Source organism: Cervus elaphus, chromosome 5 (assembly GCF_910594005.1).
Source record: "Cervus elaphus chromosome 5, mCerEla1.1, whole genome shotgun sequence".
NCBI classification, from domain to species: domain Eukaryota; kingdom Metazoa; phylum Chordata; class Mammalia; order Artiodactyla; family Cervidae; genus Cervus; species Cervus elaphus.
The window spans coordinates 48,167,225-48,190,197 of record NC_057819.1 but is presented as its reverse complement, the minus strand read 5'-3'; the positions used below and the strand labels follow the sequence as shown (position 1 = coordinate 48,190,197).

Genomic DNA, 22,973 nt, shown 5'->3' with positions numbered 1-22,973 from the left:
AGAGAGACCAGAATAAATTAGTAAAACTAGGAGGAACTTTCAACTGTGGACACAACCAGAGCAAAACAGATCTAAAGAAAAACAAAAAGAAATTCCACATCAGACATACCTTGTAGTTGGGAGGGCCATGAGACTTTAAGAACAAGGATAAATATTATTCAGTTTTATATTTTTTATATCAGCTGTTTTGATAATATAACCCTTGAGTTCAGCCCTTAATCTTGAGCAAAATTTTCCACAGAAAATAAGCTTTAGAAGTTTTGTTTTCAGGACTGAATCCAGAGTGGTTTCCATTGGCACAAAGAAGTGACAAAGACTTAGCACGTCTGGAAGTAAACTACAGTAACTGAGAAAAATAAATACTTTGAATATCCTTTAAAATACTGAAAAATAAGAAGTGAAGTGAAGGTCGCTCAGTCGTGTCTGACTCTTTGCAACCCCATGGACTATACAGTCCACGGAATTCACCAGGCCAGAATACTGGAGTGGGTAGCTTTTCTCTTCTCCAGAAGAAGAATCCCTGGATTGGGGATCTTGACCTTCCCAACCCGGGGATCAAACCCAAGTCTCCTGCATTGCAGGTGGATTCTTTACCAGCTGAGCCACAAGGGAAGCCCAAGAATAATGGAGTGCATAGCCTATCCCTTCTCCAGGGGATCTTGCCGACCCAGGAATCGAACTGGAATCTCCTGCATTGCAGGCGGATTCTTTACCAACTGAGCTACCAGGGAAGTCCCCCCACCAAAAAGAAAAAGGCTTCCATTAAAAAATAAAGCAAGGGTCTTATGGAGATGAGAGAAGTGATATTGTCCTACAGTTTTAAATCTGCACTGAGTACAAATAATCATTTTTGTTTCTGAATAATTTTGAGTAAAGATTCATTAAGAAGCTGCTCAGATACGTTCAAAATTGGGGGTATTGGTGTTTCCCCGTTGTATATTCTTTATCTTTCAGTTAGGACATTCTGGAATGAGGTTGTAGAATAGGTGTAAAAGAAACTTCAATTCTAAAGAACATTTATAGTTAAAGAGAATTTTAACTAGTAGGGATTTCAAATAGTAAAGAATTGTCTGTGAGATCTAATTCTATGACCTCATCTCTGGCCACTGTCCCCATTACTACCCTGCTTTTGCCAAGGCTAACTTGTTTCTTTTCTGAAATCACAAGAATATGCACACTGCCACTTCTGGCTGCATGTTGTTGATGAAAGCCAATCACAAGGTCAAGTCAGATAACATTGTAGAAAATAATACTCCTTCCATGGTGGTTCAAAGGCATCCTTGGTGAATTACTATTTAGTCTATCTTCAAATAGAATATGGGTTTGAGGGGTTTCCTTTTAACAATGAGTAGCCTATACATTTTATTGTGACACTTGTTTTTATGTCTCTCTGAAGGTTGAAATTTCAGGAGAAACTCTCATATGATTAGCTTATTTACTCCCAAGACCTGTTCAGGAAGATTTTTTTTTTTCCATTTATTTTTATTAGTTGGAGGCTAATTACTTTACAGTATTGTAGTGGTTTCTGTCATACATTGACATGAATCAGCCATGGATTTACATGTATTCCCCATCCTGATCCCCCCTCCCACCTCCCTCTCCACCCGATCCCTCTGGGTCTTCCCAGTGCACCAGGCCCAAGCACTTGTCTCATGCATCCAACCTGGGCTGGTGATCTGTTTCACCATAGATAATATACATGTTTTGATGCTGTTCTCTCGAAACATCCCACCCTCACCTTCTCCCACAGAGTCCAAAAGTCTGTTCTGTACATCTGTGTCTCTTTTCCTGTTTTGCATATAGGGTTATTGTTACCATCTTTCTAAATTCCATATATATGTGTTAGTATACTGTTGGTCTTTCTCTTTCTGGCTTACTTCACTCTGTATAATGGGCTCCAGTTTCATCCATCTCATTAGAACTGATTCAAATGAATTCTTTTTAATGGCTGAGTAATATTGCATGGTATATATGTACCACAGCTTCCTTATCCATTCGTCTGCTGACGGGCATATAGGTTGCTTCCACGTCCTGGCTATTATAAACAATGCTGTGATGAACATTGGGGTGCACGTGTCTCTTTCAGATCTGGTTTCCTCGGTGTGTATGCCCAGGAGTGGGATTGCTGGGTCATATGGCAGTTCTATTGTTGTTTAGTCAGTGAGTCATATCTGACTCTTTAGCAACCCCACGGAATGGAGCTCACCAGGCTCCTCTGTCCATGGAATTTCCCAGGCAAGAATATTAAATGGGTTACCATTCTCTTCTCTAGGGGATCTTTCTGTCCAAGAGATTGAACCCACGTCTTCTGCATTGGCAGGTGAATTTTTTCCTGCTGAGTCCCCAGGGAAGCTCTTAGGAAGATTAGAGTTATTTATTTATCAGCTTTTTGGAAGAAAAAAATTTACTTAATTATTGTATTACAATTTGTATTATTGCCCAAAAATAACAAAATAAAGTATTTCTGACTAGTTACAAATGTTAATGTGAGCATGCTTAATATCTATCTCTCTGAATGGTCAACATGGCTTTGTTCCCTTTTTTTCTAAAAGAAATTTCCTATAAATGTTTCTCCTAAGAAAATTTTAGCTCATAGATTAATACCTATATCCCTTTTTGGATAATTACAAATAGAGCTTTCAGAAATATCTTATTTGAACAAAATATATCAATTTTATATATACGACTAATACAAGTTATTATTACAAGTAAAAATATATGCATTCTAGAGGTTGCCACAGTCAATAAATCACAAATCTGGATTATTTCAGCTACCCCCCAGTTCTCAACAGTTAACTGTCATCATTTGTCTATCATTAGTAAAATTATTTATTTTATTGTTGAGAGGAAAGAAAAGATATAAGATTCTTAGCATAGTGTCTGACACAGGTGAATGATCCTGATGACTTGCATGGTCATGGTTGTTATAATTACAACAATTAGCATTTATTGATTCCTTAATTTTTGTTAGATACTCTGCTAAGCAACTTATTAAGTTAGTTTCATTTATGCACCATCCCGTCCCTGAATAAACATAAAGCAAACACAAATCCTTAGGTAGGTACTAATATTTAGCCCCATACTCTGTATAAATAAGCAGGCACATCTGTGTTAATTGGCCAAGTTTACATAGCTAGTTAATAGGGTAGATGGGTTCCATGATAGCCCTCATTAAAATTTCTTCAGGCCACGATGTGTGAATATCTAGCTCAGGAATAGCCATTACTCTACTTAGTGATCTTGCATATATCAATAATTAGCCAAGGAGTGCTTATTCATTTAGCCTTCAAGTGGAAATCTTCTCAACCTAGACCTCCAGGAAGCCATTACCAATTAATCAGAGTTTGTATTTAATTTGAAATATGTTTATCATCTGGCATCTATCATTTTTGTCTAACTTGTAACTAGCCCACTCACTCCAGTCAATCCCATTTGTCTTCTGCATTTGGACTTGTTCAAGGTGGGATTTTATTATCAAACTGCACGTGGAATGGTAAATGAAAGGGTCAGTTTGGTTATGCATAAGGGCAGTAGGATCAGTAATCTCATATTTTACAAAAAATTTCTCTCTAGTCATTGATTTGAGGTGAAGCTGATGTATCCCATGATCATTTTTGAGTTAGGAGGGTTTCTGGTAGGAAAAAACAAAGTCAAAATAGTTTTTTTTAAAAAAAGGTAGAATGTTTATGGAATTTTTACTAGTCCTAGTTAAAAGAACTAGAAGGAAAAAAAAAGAGCCAATCAATAGTATCTATGCCTAGAAAATAAGATTTTTTTTTTTCGGACAGTCAGACAATTTTGGGGTCAAGCAATGACCTGCCATAATCACAGAGGAATTGAATCTGTATAATCTACCAATGCGGTTTTGACAACTACAACCTTGTAAGCAGATTTTCTTATTGGTCCTCTTTATTCCTGCTTCTTGGGATCATTTCCCAAATAAGGTGCTGTTTAAGGAGAACACAAATCAAAGTATTATACATTTGCTTGAATAACCAATGACTCTTATAAATTTGTTTTTCATTTAAAGAAAACTGTCATACCTTATTATCACTGTTATTGTTTTCTAGTTTCTATCTAAAATTTGTACATCATTAAGTATATTGACAGAGAATGAGATGCTTGATTGGTAACATTGAATCAACAGACAGGAGTGTGAGCGAACTCAGGGAGATAGTGAAGGACAGGGAAGCCTGCTGTGCTACTTCCTTGGGGTTGCAAAGAGTCAGACGTGACTTAGCGACTGAACACCAAAATGTACATTGCAATCTTTTTTCTATTAAATATCTTCATTTCAATATGATCTCTTCAGTCATGTCCAATCCTATGCATGCCTATGGACCTTAGCCAGCCAAGCTCCTCTGTCCATGGGATTCTCCAGGCAAAACTACTGAAATGGGTTGCCATTTCCTTCTCCTCATTTCAATAGATTATGTGATAAAAATAGAAAATATTGGGATATATTTATATATAACCTCTTTATTTCTCCACCTCTTTGCCACCTCTTCATATGCTTACTTGTTCCACTTAAGCATAAATGACTATATGGCCTTCATCTGAACCTTCTTGTGTGCCTTAAAGCAGAGAACAATTTTGTACCACAGTGGACATGTTTGTGTTGTCCTAAAGATGCTTTCTTCAATAGACATTATAACTTTTCAAAGAAAACGTATGTTTTCCAATTTTGGCTTCTGTAATTCTTAGATGGGAATTGTCATCTCTTGGTCAGTTTCTGCCATTGGTCATGTACACAGGTGACAACCATGCAGATTACATAAATATATTATTCTACATTAGCAGTTGGCGAACTATGGTCTATGGACCAAATATGGCCCACTACTGTTTTGGGGAAAACTTTTATTAGTGTATAGTCAGTCCCATTTGATTATACTGATGTATTGTCTCTGGCTGCTTTCACACCACAAGGGCAGAATGGGGTAGTTGTAACAGAGATGGCGTGGCATGAAAGCCAAACATTTACTATCCAGTTTTTTAAAGAAAACGTTTGCTGGTGTCTGTTTTACACTAGAATTCTGAAATCTCTTTTGTTCTTCATTTTGTGTCTACCTGTCAGTTTCTTATGTTTTATCAACAGAGGCTGTGAATTTGTATCTTACTCTCCAATTGCAAAACATAAGATCACTTATCTTTAATAATAATTTCCAGGATGGAAACCTTTAAAACATGTATGAGACAGAGGACATTCCAAACAGAAATAAACTGTGACTTTTATCTACACTTGCAAGTTTTATTGTCCTTGTTACAGCAGTTCTGTGAACATTCTGATGAGATCTCTCAAGAGAGAACTTCTTTCTAGGAGTGTATTTAGCTGACACATTATACCTGCTAATATCTGGGACCTGATACAGGATACAAGCCAAGCCTATGTTTTCTTCATCAGTGGCTGAACTCACCTGAGTCCTCTGGGACTCCTCTTGGGGTTGATGGGTGCTTGCCAGAATTTCACTGCAGTCTGAGTCACTTTCTACCCAGCCCTTTATACCTCCCTCGGCCCTTTTACAGGAGCCAGAGGTGCATTGTCTTCTGAAATGTTTTTCTACCCAACCTTGCTTTCTTTGTCTTTTATCTAAAAAGCCTTTATTCCCAACAAATATGTTGAATATGTAATTCTGTCTTGGCATCTATTTTTGGAGAGCCAAACTTACTTGTTCTGTTCTTTTCCATTTGTCATATGTTATCATTCCACTCAAAACAAATGAATAAATGAAGACAAAAATAAAGTTATATAAAAAAAATAATATCAAAAAAGAAAGAAAGTAATATCAAAATAAGGCATATATGTAGAGTGGTAGTTTCTGGAAATTATTTATCAGATTATAACTTGGAAGACTTGTTGGGAGGTAATTTCCATTAGCCTCTTGTGTTTCTACATATCTTATAAGTAGGGAATTGACTCTTATATTTTCCTGAACATTTTTCAAGGCTGAAACAGGGATTGTTTCTTCCTGTGGAGGCAGATAGCAGGTTTGACTGCTGTCCAGGGTAATAATCTGTCCCTCCAGGGCAAACATTTGACGGGTTTCTAGTAGATTCTTCAAAAGACTGGAGTCAAAAATTTAAAAAAATTAAAAAAAATAATAAAAGACTGGAGTCTTCTCAGTTTGTATTTCTCACTTGGGATGCAAATGACCTGTGTGGACAGCATCCACCCACCTGGGTGGCTCCACATTGCCCCATGAAACAGAGTACAAAGGGAACTAATGTAAAAATCTACTCAAGAAATCTATTTTAAATTTAAAATGTAAAACAATATTTTACAAAATTATTGAATGCAGAGTAAATAACTGTTGTCTTTTTTCCCAAACACAGGTTTTGCTATCTTAATTCTCTGATAAGTTAAATACTCTTTTATTGAAAATTAGACCTTAAAATTCTGTAGACTTGTGAAAGTTATTTTGATTTGCTACTTGAGAATTCAGGAAAGAAAAACAAGTTCCCAAAACCCTATAAAGAAATCACTTAATTAGGATTTCAAAATATTTTTGTCAAACAGTGTGCCCATTGATTTAGGTGAATAGATCACTTAAGTATTTTGATTCCTTCAAAATCCACACCATTGCTTTAGATGGAAGCAGATTTCTGGTATAAATTATGCCTCTATCAGGCATTGGAGAAATGAATGACAGGACTAAGCACCTCATGTAGGAGTCTCCTCGATTACCCTTCAGCAGTCTAGCTGTCTGTGTGTTCAGTTCATGTTCAGCTATGATGATTATTTTATGCTAATAAAGTAATATTATGTAGTTTTAAACTGAGACAGGAATAAGCAAAATGAGCCTGGAGAGAACTCTGCAGCTGTGTGGATTGACTGTATAAGGTCCTTGGGGGATGTGATTATCAGAAGACTGAATCATCATTAGGATAATTAGTGTACTCGGCAACCACATTAGTGGAATTATTGTCATTGCTCACAGCTTGTCAGTGCAGGATTTTTTGATTTGGTAAGTTTCATTTTTACAAATGCGACTGACCATGTGAATGAAATCAAGAGAAGTAAACACTTTTGTTATTTCTATTCACTTCCAGAACTAACAAATGAAAAGTGAATATATTTAAGCCCAAAAGGGGGTATTTTTTTGAATTAAATGGTTATCTTGCAACTGTCCTGGATGTAAACTTAAAATAATTAAAATAAAACATGCTGTTATCTATGAACAGATTATCCATTTAATTTGCAGTGCTTATTATGAGTCAGTTCTTAAAAGATAAATATTGAGGACATTTTTGTAGTTGAAGTTGGTAGTTGAACTTTTGTAGTTGAAGTTGGTTTACAATATTGTGTTAATTTCAGATGTACAGCAAAGTGATTCAGTTATTTCTGTGTGTGTATGTATGTGTGTATGTATATATATGTATATACACACATACTTATGTATGTATTCATTTTCAGATTCTTTTTCCTTATAGGTTTTTACAAAATATTGAATATAGTTCTGTGTGCTATACAATGGTCCTTGTTGGTTATCTACTTTATGTATAGTAGTGTGTATAAGTTAATCCCAAACTCCAAAATATGAAACAGTTCATAAATTTGCACATTATCCTTACTCAGGGGCCATACTCATCTTTTCTGTATCATTCTAATTTTTAGTTTGTGTGCTGTGGAATCCAGCATGAGGCCATTCTTATATATGTCTTAGTTATTACTTTGTTTGATACTCTGTGGATCTGCCATGAGTGTTCACATGTGGCTTGCACTCTGTAGATTCTACTTTGGAATAAATCATACCTTGAAAAAGTACAAAAGAGCTGCTCATATATAGTTAGTGTTCAGTGATACTGTTTCTGTTTGTTTGTTAAATAAGCTAAATTTCTGATTAAGGGCAGCTGCCCTCTGATCACTCTAATGACCCAATCACATCAGAGCACTCACTGTTCAGGTCTGACAAAGCTATCTGTTCTCTCCTAGAGAATGACAGCCTTGCTCCACGTGATGCTTACAATTGTTTTCACTAGGCTGAACTTTGAAGCACAAAGCTGTCCAATTTATCATGTTTTGCTTATTTCATCAAATTGACTGGGTGAATACACACTATACAGAAACTCAGTCTTTTCAACTTCTCACCAAGTTTACCTTTTCTCAATAAGAAAGTGAAGGACCGTGTGTCTGTCCTTCCTGAAAGAGTATGAAATATTGTTGCAAGTCTTATTGTGTTTTGTCATGGACATTTGGGCCTTACATTGTTTTTTGCACCCTCTTTTCCTCCTTTTTTAATTTTTTTCATCTCTCCTGTCCCCATAGGAGTAGTCAATCTTGGCAAAAGTCATAGAGCTGACTTGTTTACAAGAATACAGGGAATGGGAATAAGCTCCTTGATATTATCTTGGCAATGATTTTTTGGATACGACTCTGAAAGCAAACACAACAAATGCAAAAATTAACGAATGTGACTATGTCAGACTTAAAAACTTCTGCACAGTAAAAGAAACAACAAAATGAAAAGCAACCTGCAGAATGGGAGAAATCTTTGGCAAATCATATTTCAGTTAAGGGATTGATAATCAAAATATATAAAGCACTTACACAACTCAGTGGCAACAAAAAATCCAATTAAAAACCAAGCAGTGAAACTAAATAGACATATTTCCAAAGAAGGCATTCAGATGGCCAGTGGGTACATGAAAAGATGATCAACACTATTAATTGTTGGGAAATGCATATCAAAGCATCAGTAAGATATCACCTCATACCTCTTAGGATGACTATCATCAAGAAGATAAGAGATAGCAAGTGTTGGTGAGGATGTGGAAAAAAAGAGAACTCTTCATATACTGTTGGTGGGAATGTAAATTGGTACAGTTACTATGGAAAATACTATGGAGGTTCCTCAAGAATTAAAAGTAGAACTGCCATGTGGTCTAGTAGGTTCACTTCTGGGTATATACTCAAAGAAAATGGAAGCAGGATATCTAAGAGATACAATAATCTCCGTGTTTATTGTAGTATTTTTACAATGCCCAAGATAAGCAAGCAACCTAAATGCCCATCAACAGATGAATGGATCAAAGATGTTTGTGTATGTATGTATTTGATGCTTAAAAAATAGGGGTTAGAGGTCCTAACCCTCCCCACAGTGGAAAAATGGAGTGTAACTTTACAGATTTTCATGGTTCTATGTCCTCAGGTTCAACCAAACTTGAATATATTTAGTGAAAGAAGTGCTTACAAGTGGACCCAGGCATTTCAAATCCATGTTGTTTAAGTGTTTACTTTATAGACTGTACACTCGAATCATATTCAGCCATGAGAAGGAAAGATATCCTGCCTTTCCTAGTATTCTGGGTGGACCTTGAACACATTATGGAAAATGAGATCTGTCGGACAAAGAAATACACATACTATACGATATCACTTATGCGTGGATCTAAAAATGCCGGACTCATAAAAGCAGAGAGTAAAATGGTATTTCCAGGGATTGAGGGTAGATGTATTGGACAGATGCTGTTTAAGTGTACAAACTTGGCAGTGAGTGGTAAATATATCCTGGAAGTCTAATGCATAGTATGTGAATATAGAGAACAGTATTATAGTCACCAAATTTGCTAAGAAACTGGAAGTTAATGATTTCAACCACTAAAAAGATATGATACTTGTGTAATTCAGTAGAGATTCTAATTATCATTCCAGTGGTAATCACATTACAATGTGTTAATGTATAAATTTAACACGCTGTAACCTTATACAGCTGGTGGGGGTCTTCCTTGGTGGCTCAGATGGTAAAGAATCTGCCTTCAATGCAGGAGACCTGGGTTTGATCCCTGGGTTGGGAAGATCCCCTGGAAGGGAAGGCATGGCAATCCACTCCAGTATTCTTGCCTGGAGAATCCCCATGGACAGAGGGGCCTGACGGCTACAGTCCATGGGTTCGCCAAGAATCAGACATGACTGAGAGACAAAGCACAACGTACACAGTACAACCTTATATTGACTCAATGTTGTATGTCATATAATTTTTTAAAAAATGAATTAGGGGAATCTGACAATGGACGCGTAGAAGACAATGGCAACCCACTCCAGTACTCTTGCCTGGCAAATCCCATGGACTTAGGAGCCTTGTAGGCTGCAGTCCATGGGGTCGCTAAGAGTTGGACACAACTGAGCGACTTCACTTTCACTTTTCACTTTCATGCATTGGAGAAGGAAATGGCAACCCCCTCCAGTATTCTTGCCTGGAGAATCCCAGGGATGGGGGAGCCTGGTGGGCTCCCGTCTATGGGGTCGCACAGAGTCGGACACGACTGAAGCGACTTAGCAGCAGCAGCAGACAATGGATGTAGGGATATCAGAACCTACTCAAACTTACTGTCTTTTTTATGGAAGATAAAAAATCATTTATTGTGTTTTCTCCATTAAAAGAGGACCCCATATGTGTACTTTGAAAAATACTAAAAACTTTTTACCAGCAAATAAATATCACAATCAATAAATGTATAAAAAGTTAAATATTTAGAGAACAAAATTCAGACATTTATAAAAGCTTATAATCAGAAGTCATGTTTTTCAGTTGTGAGGAAAAATAAAAACAAAACACTGAAAAACTAAAATATAATCCACAGATAATAAACATTACAACTCATCATAGGAATGGATTTGTAAATGAGCATAATACAGTTCTGTGTCCCCAAATAAGGGAAGGGGTACATGCCTGAAGAAGACTATACCTCTGCCTGTTTCTTCAGTAACTGTTGAAATGTAGCGCATTTTTACCTTTTCTTTTTAACTTCATAACAACAATTCTATCATTCTTTTTCAAAGAACTTTTTAATTTGTTTACTTTTGGCTGGACTGGGTCTCCATTGCTTTGTGCAGGCTTTCCTTAGTTGCGACACGTGGTGGCTACTCTTAACTGCAGTGCACGGACTTCTCACTGTGGCGGCTTTTCCTGTTGCAAATCACAGGCTGCGGGTGCAAAGGCTGCAGGGGCTGCAGCACAGGAGCTGGTGGGCCCTTGAGTGTGGGCTCAGTGGTTGTGGCACATGGGCTTATTTGCTCCACGGCATGTGGAATTTTCTGGACCAGGGATTGAACCTGTGTCCCCTGCATTGGCAGGCAGATTCTTATCCACTGAGCCACGAGAGAAATACTCTATCTTTCTTTATAAAATCTCTGTTCCAACAGCTTTCATAATACTCAATTTATTGCATATAATAAGAGCTTACTAGAGTCAAGAGACACTAAAGAACATTTAGTAAACAACTAGATGAATATAATTAACTCTGATTCAGTTCTATATAAATTAGTTAATAATAGCTATGAAAATCCAATTGTAGCTAAAGCACAGGCATTTTCCCCACACAAATTGTTTTAGTAGGAGTATCAATTTTAAATGGTAAATGATTTGAAAATTATACTGACCAAATCACTGTAGGCTACTAAACATTCTAATCAGAATATCTACATGTTTCATTCTAAACCATTCATACTTGTTACCATTAAGAGTTGGCTATTCAAGAAAAGTGTTTTTTCATCAGAGAGAATTAATCCTCTTGATAAATTCCTCCTATATTTCAGGTACTTGGGCACTGTAATTTTTATTTTATCTAATCTTTTCTTTATTGTAACTGTTACGTGTAGTGGATGAGGTTAGTTATTTTCTTTGCTTTTTAGTCCGAGTGGATCTAGATATAAGTAGATGCATAAGTGAATATGCAATAGATATTTCCCTATGTTATTTCATATACTGAAATAGAATGTATGTAGAAGAAGTTTTTACAAGTCCATAGTTAACTGTAAGATAAAGTTTAGAGTTAAAATCACAGATATCGACATAATTTATTAGTTTGTGTTTTTTTTTCTTTTTTGGCCTTTCTGTAGAGCTTACAGGATCTTAGTTCCCTGACCAGGAATGGAAGCCATGCCACCTGAAGTGGAAGCAAATCTCTATGAGTTTATCTTAATTCAGACATCATTGATAAATATGCTTATATGAAATGCTTTTCTTTTTCATTTTGTTCTAAGAATGCTTTAATATCTGAATAGGCTCAGAATGCCTTGACATTTCTCTTAATTCCCTGAGTGATTTAACTCATCATCTTAGAGCTCTTCCCAAAGCCAAAACTCTTTGTCATCAGTGAATTCTTCACATCCATAGACAAAGACAATAATATGCATCTCTTTCTGAGGCCTGGACTCCTAATTATAGAAATCAAAGCCCTTATTTTTAATATTTATGCATGTGATTTCTAAGGTGCCATTTTCTTTTTTTTTAATTTAGTTTTATTTTTAATTGGAGGATAAGTCTTTTATAATATTGTATTGGTTTCTGCCATACATCAACAGGAATCAGCCATAGGCTCCCTCCCTCTTAAACCTCCCTCCGTCCTCAGACCCCATCCTACACCTCTAGATTGTCACAGAGCACTGGATTTTATTCCTTGTGTCATAAAGCAAATTCCCATTGGATATCTATTTTACATATGGTAGTGTATATGTTTCAGTGCTGCTATCTCAAATCATCCCACCCTTTCTTTCCCCTCCTGTGTTCAAAAGTCTGTTCACTCTGTATAATAGGTTCTAGATTCATCCACTTCATTAGATCTGAGTCAAATGCATTTATTTTTATGAGTGAGTACTATTCCATTGTATATATGTACCACATCTTCTTTATTCATTCATCTGTCAGTGGATGTCTAGGTTGCTTCCATGTCCTGGTGATTTTCTTAAATACTTGGACCGCATTGAAATTCGTGGTTGATCATTATCTTAGCCTTATTCTATAGATGGAGAAAATCTTAGACCTAACATTGCATAACATTTATTATGCTTACCTAGTCAGGGCCAGGTACTTCACTTGTTATTTATTTATTTGTTATGTACCACATTGTTGTTATATCCATTTTTTCAGCTGAGGAGGCAGTCTCAGAGGGTAATTATCTAACTTATGGTCCTGCCACTAAAATTAGTAGAAGTAGAATTTAATCTTATTTCTGTCTGACATCATAATTCATGTTATATATGTTTTGATATTAAGCACATTACTACTACTATAAAGTAGATTGTGGTGTCCATGGGAATGAGCCTGGCAGACCTTAATTACAAGCAGCGTCATTGACCAAGGGTTCCAGTCACTGCACTCTGAAAACCATTTACACTAAGGCCAGTCTAAGAATGAGTACAGCAAGGATACCAAGGTGAATCCATTCCTAGGAGCACAGGTCTTTTCTGAAGGCCGATCTTGGCTTGAACATTCCCCACTGCCTTCCTTGTTGGACCTTTTTTAGACTGTACAGCAGCCTAGGACACACACATCCACTTCTTCTCTTCCTCTCCTTTTCTCAGGGTGTGACTTGCTTTGCAATCTTACTAGTGGCTCTCACACAGACATTTTCCCTAGTAAAATCCTTGCACATTAAAAAAAAAAAAAGTAGCAAGCCATTCCCATGAACTTTTACGGTTCTAGTGATCAGGAGTATGTGAAGATTTCCCCTCCAAATTGAAAGAAAAGGGCTAAATCTTGCATTCCCTATCACAAAGAAAGACGCACAGTGCCTGGTAGGCCTTTTTTGGGTTCTAGGACTCCCAAAGTGCTTTGCTAGAACTTAAAATTGCGTGACGGTCTAGGAAGATTCTTCGCAGCCATCTGTCCCTATCTCCACCTGGAATCACACTTCTGTCACTGTCGGAGGCTCTCTCAGTCTCACCTGGTTCTTTACCTAGTTTGTCTCACACAGTCTTTGCTCCTAACAAAACCTGTGCATTTTAATCCTGTCTTGACATCTGCTTCTTAGAAGACACTGACTTACATGTATGTTAATCAAAAACTATATTATATTGTATGACTTTTACTGGTGAAATGATTAGACCAGGCAATATGGGATTAATTGTGCTAATAAAAGCAATTTCCTTTCATATGTTGATGAAAATTTGTTACAAGTGAGTTAAGCAAGGTCACTACAATTGTGAAAATGACAAATTAATGAGAACTGTGTTTGCCACAAGGGTAACAACCAACTAAAAACATTGTTATTAAGTAATCTATGTAAATATTATGAGAACTACAATTAAAGTGTGTAAATTTTCTAAGTAGACAATAAAGGAAACAAAGGGAAAAAATTTCTAAGTAGACAATAAAGGAAATAGACTTTTAATTATGGGGGAACCAATTCAATGCATTAGCGATAATTAGAGAAATAATGAAAAGGTCAAGAGACAATTTGTTGACAAACAGTTCATTTATTGACTTTTATATCTGGCTATCATGCAGTGAGATGGGCATTCTCATAATATTTATCAGATTGTACTTTCTCATTAATATTTTCTTGCATTTGTCAAGAACTAAAAATTATTCATACCCTTTATCCCAACTGTTTTTTTTGTTGTTGTTGAAAATCTTTAGAGATTAATAAAAAATAATTATCATAGTTTATGGATTCAGGTATGCAATAATAAATATAATAAAATATTTAAAAAGATATCTCAGGAAAATACATTTGTATTATTTGCAATGAATTGTCAAGTGTAAATTTCATACTGAGCTTCAGGTTATATGAAGAGGGTCTTCTATGTTTATTCATAACAGAAGTACACAATCTGACACAATGCCTGAATTGTTATAAGCAATTATTAAATAATTATGGAGTAAATTTTAAAATTGTTAATGACCAGTTAATGCACATGAAATAATGGAAACAAGTAAATATTAGGAAATAGTATAAATTATTAAACATATAGTCTATGTTAAACATATATTGTATGTTTAAACATACAGATTAAAGTGTGAGATGCAGTAACCAAAAGTCATTCCAAAGATAACAACCTTTACTTTCCAATATACAGATTATTTATAATAATTTTCTTTACACTAGTCAGAATTTCTTTTTCAACAAAATTTTTCTTAAATTGGAAAATAAAGTATTCAAAAGGAATAAATTAAACAGAAGTCTTGAGAAACAGCTTTCAGCAGAAAAGTTAGGAACAAATAGTCTACTTAGAACACCAACACTAGTTCCTTTGTTAATGACAGAGACCATTTACCCAAACCCCTACAAAAAGCTTTAATCCTTCCAGAGTCCCAAACATAAATGCCCTGACACTGTGGTCTATTCATGATATGATTTAGAATCCACTGTACTGATATTTGTTCTGTATCAGTCTAAGGTTGTTATAATAAAATACCAGAAGATTGGGTGGCTTGAACAACAGAAATTAATTTTTTTTATAGTTCTGGAGGCTGGAAGTCCAAGATCAAAGTGAGAGAAGGTTTGGTTTCTCCTGAGGCCTCTCTCCTTAGCTTGTAAGTGTCCTCATGTGACCTTTTCTCTGCATGCACATCATAGGTATGTCTCCCTCATAAGTTCCACTCATTGGGCCTCATTTAACCTAGATTATTTCCTTAAAATCTATATCTCTAAATACAGTGACACTGGGAGTTAGGACTTCAGAGTATGAATTTGAGGAGAACACAATTAATACCTTCCTAGTTCTATTTTGTGTGATTGTATATATAATCAACGTTGTTAACTCTTTGACATGGAGCATAAATTCTATGTGAAAGTGGACCTCTTAAAAGTTTTAATGCAAATTTCCTTTAATAACTACAATTCAGACATTATATAAAGGTTTTAATCTATTCATCCATAGTTTAATCTGTTTATCCATAGAACAACAGACTGGTTCCAAATAGGAAAAGGAGTATGTCAAGGCTGTATATTGTCACCCTGCTTATTTAACTTATATGCAGAGTACATCATGAGAAACACTGGGCTGGAGAAGCATAAGCTGGAATCAAGATTGCCGGGAGAAATATCAATAACCTCAGATATGCAGATGACACCACCCTTATGGCAGAAAGTGAAGAAGAACTAAAGAACCTCTTGATAAAAGTGAAAGAGGAGAGTGAGGAAGTTGGCTTAAAGCTCAACATTCAGAAAACAAAAATCATGGCATCTAGTCCCATCACTTCATGGCAAATAGATGGAGAAAAGTGGAAACAGTGTCAGACTATTTTTTTGGGCTCCAAAATCTCTGCAGATGGTGAATGCAGACATGAAATAAAAAGACGCTTACTCCTTGGGAGAAAAGTTATGACCAACCTAGACAGCATGTTAAAAAGCAGAGACATTACTTTGCCAACAAAGGTCCATCTAGTCAAGGCTATGGTTTTTCCAGTGGTCATGTATGGATGTGAGAGTTGAACTATAAAGAAAACAGCGCTGAAGAATTGATGCTTTTGAACTGTGGTGTTGGAGAAGACTCTTGAGAGTCCCTTGGACTGCAAGGAGATCCAAGCAGTCCATCCTAAAGGAGATCAGTCCTGAATGTTCATTGGAAGGACTGATGTTGAAGCTGAAACTCCAGTACTTTGGCCACCTGATGCAAAGAGCTGACTCATTTGAAAAGACCCTAATACTGGAAAAGATTGAAAGCAGGAAGGGAAGGGACAACAAAGGATGAGATGGTTGGATGGTATCACCAACTCAATGGACATGAATTTGGGTAAACTCCGGGAGTTGGTGATGGACAGGGAGGCCTGGCGTGCTGCAGTCCATGGGGTCACAAAGAGTCAGACACGATTGAGTGACTGAACTGAACTGATTCATAGTTTAACCTTGAACTTTGAAGGTTTTCACATGTGACTCATTTTGCTTTCTCAGCAATGACTTAATTTTGTATATGAATTTTGGAGACTCTGAGGATTTACTTGACCTTATATAGTAATTTGTGCTCAGTTGTGTCCAACTCTTTGTGCCCTCATGGTATATAGTCTGCCAGGCTCCTCTGTCCATGGACTTCCTCAGGCAAGAATAGTGGAATGGGGTGCCATTTCCTACTCTAAGGAATCATCCCAACCCAAGGATCAAACCTGCGTCTTTCGGGTCTCTTGTGTCTCCTGCATTGGTAGGTGGATTCTTTACCACTAATGCCACCTGGGACGGAGAAGGCAATGGCACCCCACTGCAGTATTCTTGCCTGGAGGATCCCAGGGAGGGGGGAGCTTGGTGGGCTGCCCTCTATGGGGTCGCACAGAGTCGGGCACAACTCAAGTGACTTAGCAATGCCACCTGGGAAACCCGTATGATATTTTAGGTCAGTATAATCAGTTCAGTTCAGTCAGTCAGTCATGTCTGACTCTATAATATTCATATTTGTTATTTTAAAGGTTTTAATAGTCATTAGTGAAAATAAGCATTATTCCAGTTCCAAGATGTTGTTGTCCTTGAGAATCAGAGACTTGAATGAGGGAAAAACTAAGGAACTGATCATAGACTAATAGCATCCAGAAATTCATAGTAGTTTTTGTAGGCTATTAAAGCTCAGAGCTATAGGCTATAACTTACCACATATAGGGGTAAAACAATTTTCTCAGTGTAATTTAATATTCTGAATTCCAGCATAATGAGCACAGATTACTGTGTTACTATGCTGTTGGTTTCATTATATTTCAAGTCATCTAACAGGATTCATAATAAAAAAAAGTCTATTGATAATTATTAGCAAATGAAATTGATAAATGATAGATGGGGAAGAATTTTTTGGGCAGGATTTTTGAAAAATTAGAACTCATATGAAAATCACAGGTTACCACTAACCATCAGAAAACTGTTGAGGAACTGCATATTTTTTGAGTATATCTGAAAGAGTAGTGAGTAGTAAAGTAATTTAACTATGTGATGCTACATTTTAGTAGCCAATGGGATGGTTATTAGGGCATCATATTGTGTATATCATCACTGCTATACTGAAGGCTGTTTACGACAGCTTCTCCAATGAATGCTGTCATTCTAGCCAGTTTAACAGTATGTGTCCCCCCTTCCCCCACAGTGGCCCCTTTTATAACCTGTGAGACTAATCAAAAGAACCATTCAATAAATATGTCAAAATAATCTATATGTTCCTTCTCTGCATGGTCCCATGTTTGTCCCTACCCAATAAACTAATGAAAACCAAATTCAATTTAGAAAAAAGCTACATTATATATGTATATATATATAAAGCACATATGAAAAGTGAAGTTGCTCAGTCCTGTCTGACTCTTTGCGACCCCATGGACTGTAGCCTATCGGGCTCCTCCATCCATGGAATTTTCCAGGCAAGAGTACTGGAGTGGCTTGCCATTTCCTTCTCCAATAAAGCACATATATATTAATTTTCTATGCTCAGCATGAAAAACAGCAGTGCTGTTTCCTCTTGATACAAGAGAAAACTAAGAACATAGAAAGAGACTGTCTCAAAGCCATGATGAGAAAAAGATGGAGGTTTAGAAATTTCATTAAAGTAAACAATCTCCAAAATATAATCTGAAAATTTTGGGAGAGGTGCATAGGAAAAATGAACTGAAAATGAAAAATAATATAGATTGAAGAATTTATTTTCAGTGGGGAATCTGGAAGTTAGAAACAGATCGGTGTGACACAGCAAGTGAATCAGAATTACTCTATATCCAGCTGGCTGTTTACTTTAGAGAAATGAAAACTTCTGTTCACATGAAACTGGGCAGGAATATATCTTTAAATCACTGTAAACTACTCACACCAGTCTTTTAATAGGTGAATGGATGAACTAGAGTACATCCATTCAATGGAATAATACGAAGCAAGAAAAAGGAACGAACTATTGGTAAACCCAGCATTAGAGGTGACTCTAAGGCATTTTGCTGAATGAAGAAGTCATTTCCCAAACCTTACATACTATAGGATGCTATTTTATATGATGTTTTAGCGAAGGGAAGCACTATATGAACAGAGATCAGTGGATGTCAGAGGTTAGGTTTGGAGGGAGTGTTGACTACAGAGGGAGCACAAATGGGTTTTGGGGATGATGGGCTTCTTCTGTATCCTTATTGTAGTGGTCATTAGACAAACTTATACATGTACTAAAACTCATAGACTTGTACACCAAAGTCAGTGAATTTTTGATGCTTATACTTTAATATTAGACATAACACAAAAGAAAGGAATGAATGGACATAAACAGAGGGAGAAGGAAAGAGATGAAGAAGAAAGGGGAAAATGGGAAGGAATAGTTTCATGCTAATTTGACAAAGTTGTGGAAATCTTTAGCTATTCCTAAGAAAATTTCTAAGAAAATGAGCACCAGCTTGCTTCATTTGCAATATCCAGTGGTTAAAATAGTTCAGTCTTCTGAAGAAGATAGCAACAGAATCTCCATTTTTACTTTATGTATCTGATGAAACCTAAAGTATGTTTCAACTAAGTCCAATATAAAAATTAACAAATAAGTTTTGAATTTTATCAAAATAGTTTGAAATTGACTGATGTACATTGTTAAATTATAAATACAGTAACAGATTTTTAATATTATAACCTTAAAAATTACATGAGCTTTTATTTTAAAATTTCGTGCCATTATAATACATAATATTATTTATTCTCATAAAACATCTTCACCATTTTTATTGATGAGCTAGTTCTTTACATTCTACATTTATATGGCATGCCATTATATTGAGTGTTAATATATTATGAGATAGGTATTGAGATTTTATGCTCAGGAGACAGAAAACTTGGTGTGAAGTTAGATTTCTTTGTTATGAAATATGAGTTACATATTTTAGGATAGGAAAAGCTCTAGTAGTAGAGGTCATTTTGAGTTACAATAATGTGAATTGATCTGGTTGCCATAGAGTTAAAAATGCTACTGTATAAATGTATGGTGATTAATCGCTAAGTCATGTCCAACTCTTGGGACACCATGGACTGTAGCCCACCAGGCTCCTCTGTCCATGGGATTTCCCAGGCAAGAATGCTAGAATAGGTTGCCATTCCTTTCTCCAGTATATATGTATGGTTGGCCAACAAAGTTCATTCGAGTTTTTCTAGAACATCTTACAGAAAAACCGAAACGAATTTTGTTGGCCAACCAAATAAAACAGCACTGTCCTTTGTACATAATAAATTACCAGTTATTATTTTGACTGTTCACAAATACATCTATAGTCAATACATACTTTAAAATATGAATAAATACTCAAATTATTAGATTATCATTATTTCAACAATAATTCATATCCTCTACAGTGAAACATGTTCAGTAACTTTATAACCTATACTTAAGTAGGCACTTTATGTATGTAACAATTGAGTGTATTTTACTGTTTATTTGCATAATTTAAATGAAGGTAATTAAAAAATTGCAGTGTAGCATGCATCATAAATTTTATTTTCATTAAAAATATTTTTAGTTACTGTTGGAAGAATTAAACATTGGTGTTTTTTTCTGTACCACTAGAGGCCATCATATCCTTTCTTAAACAAATAAAGTACATATGCAAATCAAAACCTTAATTTGAGAGGCATTTATAAATAATCTAGAAGAATTCATACGTTGTATAACAGAATGGATACCATGTGGTTTCAGGGTGGAAAGCTCCTCTCTGCTTCACAGCTTTACATACTTGATTTGATTGGTAGCTATAACTGAAGGAACCTTGATTTTCTGGTGGAAAGACTGACTTATGTTATGGCAAATTTTAAGAAAATTTTTAAAAAGTAAAAATTGCATGAGAATATTTCAGAATTCATCAAAGATTTTGTCATGTAAATTATTTTTAGTTACATTCTTTGAAATGTAACTTTGAAGAATAAGATTCCCATCAAGTGAATGAAAAACTTTAGAAATCTTGAAGTGTATTACTTTTTAATGTAAAGTGATGATAACCAACAGAGTTATGGTATTTATTTCTCTTTAAGAAAAACTGTGAGATACTTTTAAAGAAATACATAATAATATCATGCATATGTGAAGGGGAAAAAGTATGAAAGTACTGAAGTAATTCCAAAAGTTAGCATAAAATTTCCATCTTGTTTTTCATTTTAGTGAATTCAGATTTTATGATTTGCATAATAATCTCTCAAGCTGCTTTTCTGAGGTTAGAACACAAAATCAGCAAGTTTACTGCTGTTGTGCCTTTATCATTAGGTGATCTTCTAGAGTTACTATAAGAGAAATTTATGTAAATAAATTATTGTTGTAACACATTATTTATTTTTATTATGAAGTTTACTCTTCCCCCAAAAATAGTAATGGGAAAACATTATTAAAATAATATCCATCTTAATATATATGTAGTATGTTTTGAAGGTCAGGTAGGTATATGAATTAAACCATAAAATTACCTGTAATAATTACAGCTATCTTTCGAACATGATCTGTATTATTGCCAGAGTATGAAAATCATTTGAAATCTTGATACATTAGCAATTAAAGAGCAATGATGTACCTTAATGGCCCTGATTAAGTGATATAGAAAAATTAAACTCCACCATAATTTTACACTTTATTGTATATAGAACCACTGATTAAAATATCATTGCAATCTTCTTAGATAATTACAGGAGAAGTAGGAGATTTTCAGAGACAAAATGATTTTCTCTTGAATTCAGGAAAGTAGAACCAAACCGTTTAAAAACAAAAGCTGATCACATATTCTTGGGTTATATAACATTCAAAAATCCTTATCTGTGTTAATGGGGAAAGGTCTGTAATAAGTTATTTTACATTTCAAAGTAACAAGACTAATACATGCTATTTTATTAGCTGGTAGATAATTCTTTTCTAAATGTAATCAATGCGTGTTTATAATGGTGGAATTTTTCATTAAAATGGGACAAATTTCTTATGATTTCACTGAGGTTGACGACCTGTTTAAATCTTAGACACGCAAATGTAGTCCATTTAAAATGATACTAAAAATTATGAAGTTATATCAGATCATTTTTGTTTCAAATTTTTAAGAACATCCAAGATAAAGAATACAGCCAAATTAGGTTGTGAACTTTTGTTACTATCAAGAAATATGAATTATTATTTTACTGTTTTCCTTATTCATTCATTTGTTGGTGACTACTTAGGTTGTTTCCATATCATCTGATATGAACTTGAGTGTATAGATGTCTCTTGATATCCTGGTTTTCCTTTTTTTGGGTATATACTCAGAAGTAGAATTGCTGGATCACATGTTCTATTTTTAAAGTTTTGAGGGCTATCCATCCATATTGTTTTCCATAGTGGTTGCACTAATATACCTCCCAAACAAGAGTGCGTGTTAACTTCTTTTCCTGTACGTCCCCCGCAACACTTGTTATCCCTCTTCTTTTCAGTGATAGTCAGTGAAACAATATAAGGGAATAACTCACTGTAGTTCTGATTTCCATTTCTCTGGTGATTAATGGTACTGAGCATCTTTTCAGGTCCCTATTGGCCATTTGTATGTCTTCATCAGTAAATGTCTATTCAGTTCCTCTGCCTATTTTTCAATCAGCTTGTCTTCCTTTTGATATTATGAGTACTTAGTTATTTTGGAAATTAACCCTTTATCATAAATGTGATTTGTAAATACTTTCTCTTATTCCATAAGTTGTTTTTTCACTTTTGATGGTTTCCTTTATTGTGCAGAATCTTTGTAGTTTGAGGTAGCCCCACTATATCAAACAAAAGCTGAATCACATATTCTTGGGTTACATGACATTCAAAAAACCTTATCTGTGTTAATGAGGAAAGGTCTGTAACAAGTTATTTTACAGCTCAAATTAACAAAACTAATATATGTTATTTTATTAGCTGGTAGATAAAAAAACTTCTAAATATAGAATTTTTTTTAGAAAGGATTAGAGTAGACATCCTTGCACTTGTTGACTTTTCTTTTGGTTTCAAATCCAAACTATCATTGTTAAGACCAATGTCAAGGTGCTTAGCCCCTATTTTTCTTCTAGGAGTCTTATGAAAATTCTACCAACTTCAGATTGGGTAGTACTAGGGTATGTATTTATTGAAAAAGAATCCACATTAAGTGGATCTTTGCATTTCAAACTCATGTTGTTCAAAGGTCAGTTGTATTTCCATTTGTGTTTTTCAATTTTTTTTATTAATGTCATATTAATAGTTTTCAGTGCACAGATCCTTCATCTCCTGGTTACATTTATTCTGAGATACTTTATTCTGTTTGATGCAATTATAAATTAATCTTTTTCTGATATATTATTGTTTGTGTATA

At 35.2% G+C, this 22,973-nt stretch overlaps 1 non-coding gene across 1 annotated transcript; it reads right to left on the bottom strand.

Moving 5' to 3' along the window:
* Positions 1-7,528: 7,528 nt before the first annotated feature.
* LOC122695837 lies at positions 7,529-7,636 on the bottom strand. The gene has a single exon (XR_006341586.1). It is a non-coding gene; the product is annotated as a U6 spliceosomal RNA (small nuclear RNA).
* Positions 7,637-22,973: the final 15,337 nt, after the last annotated feature.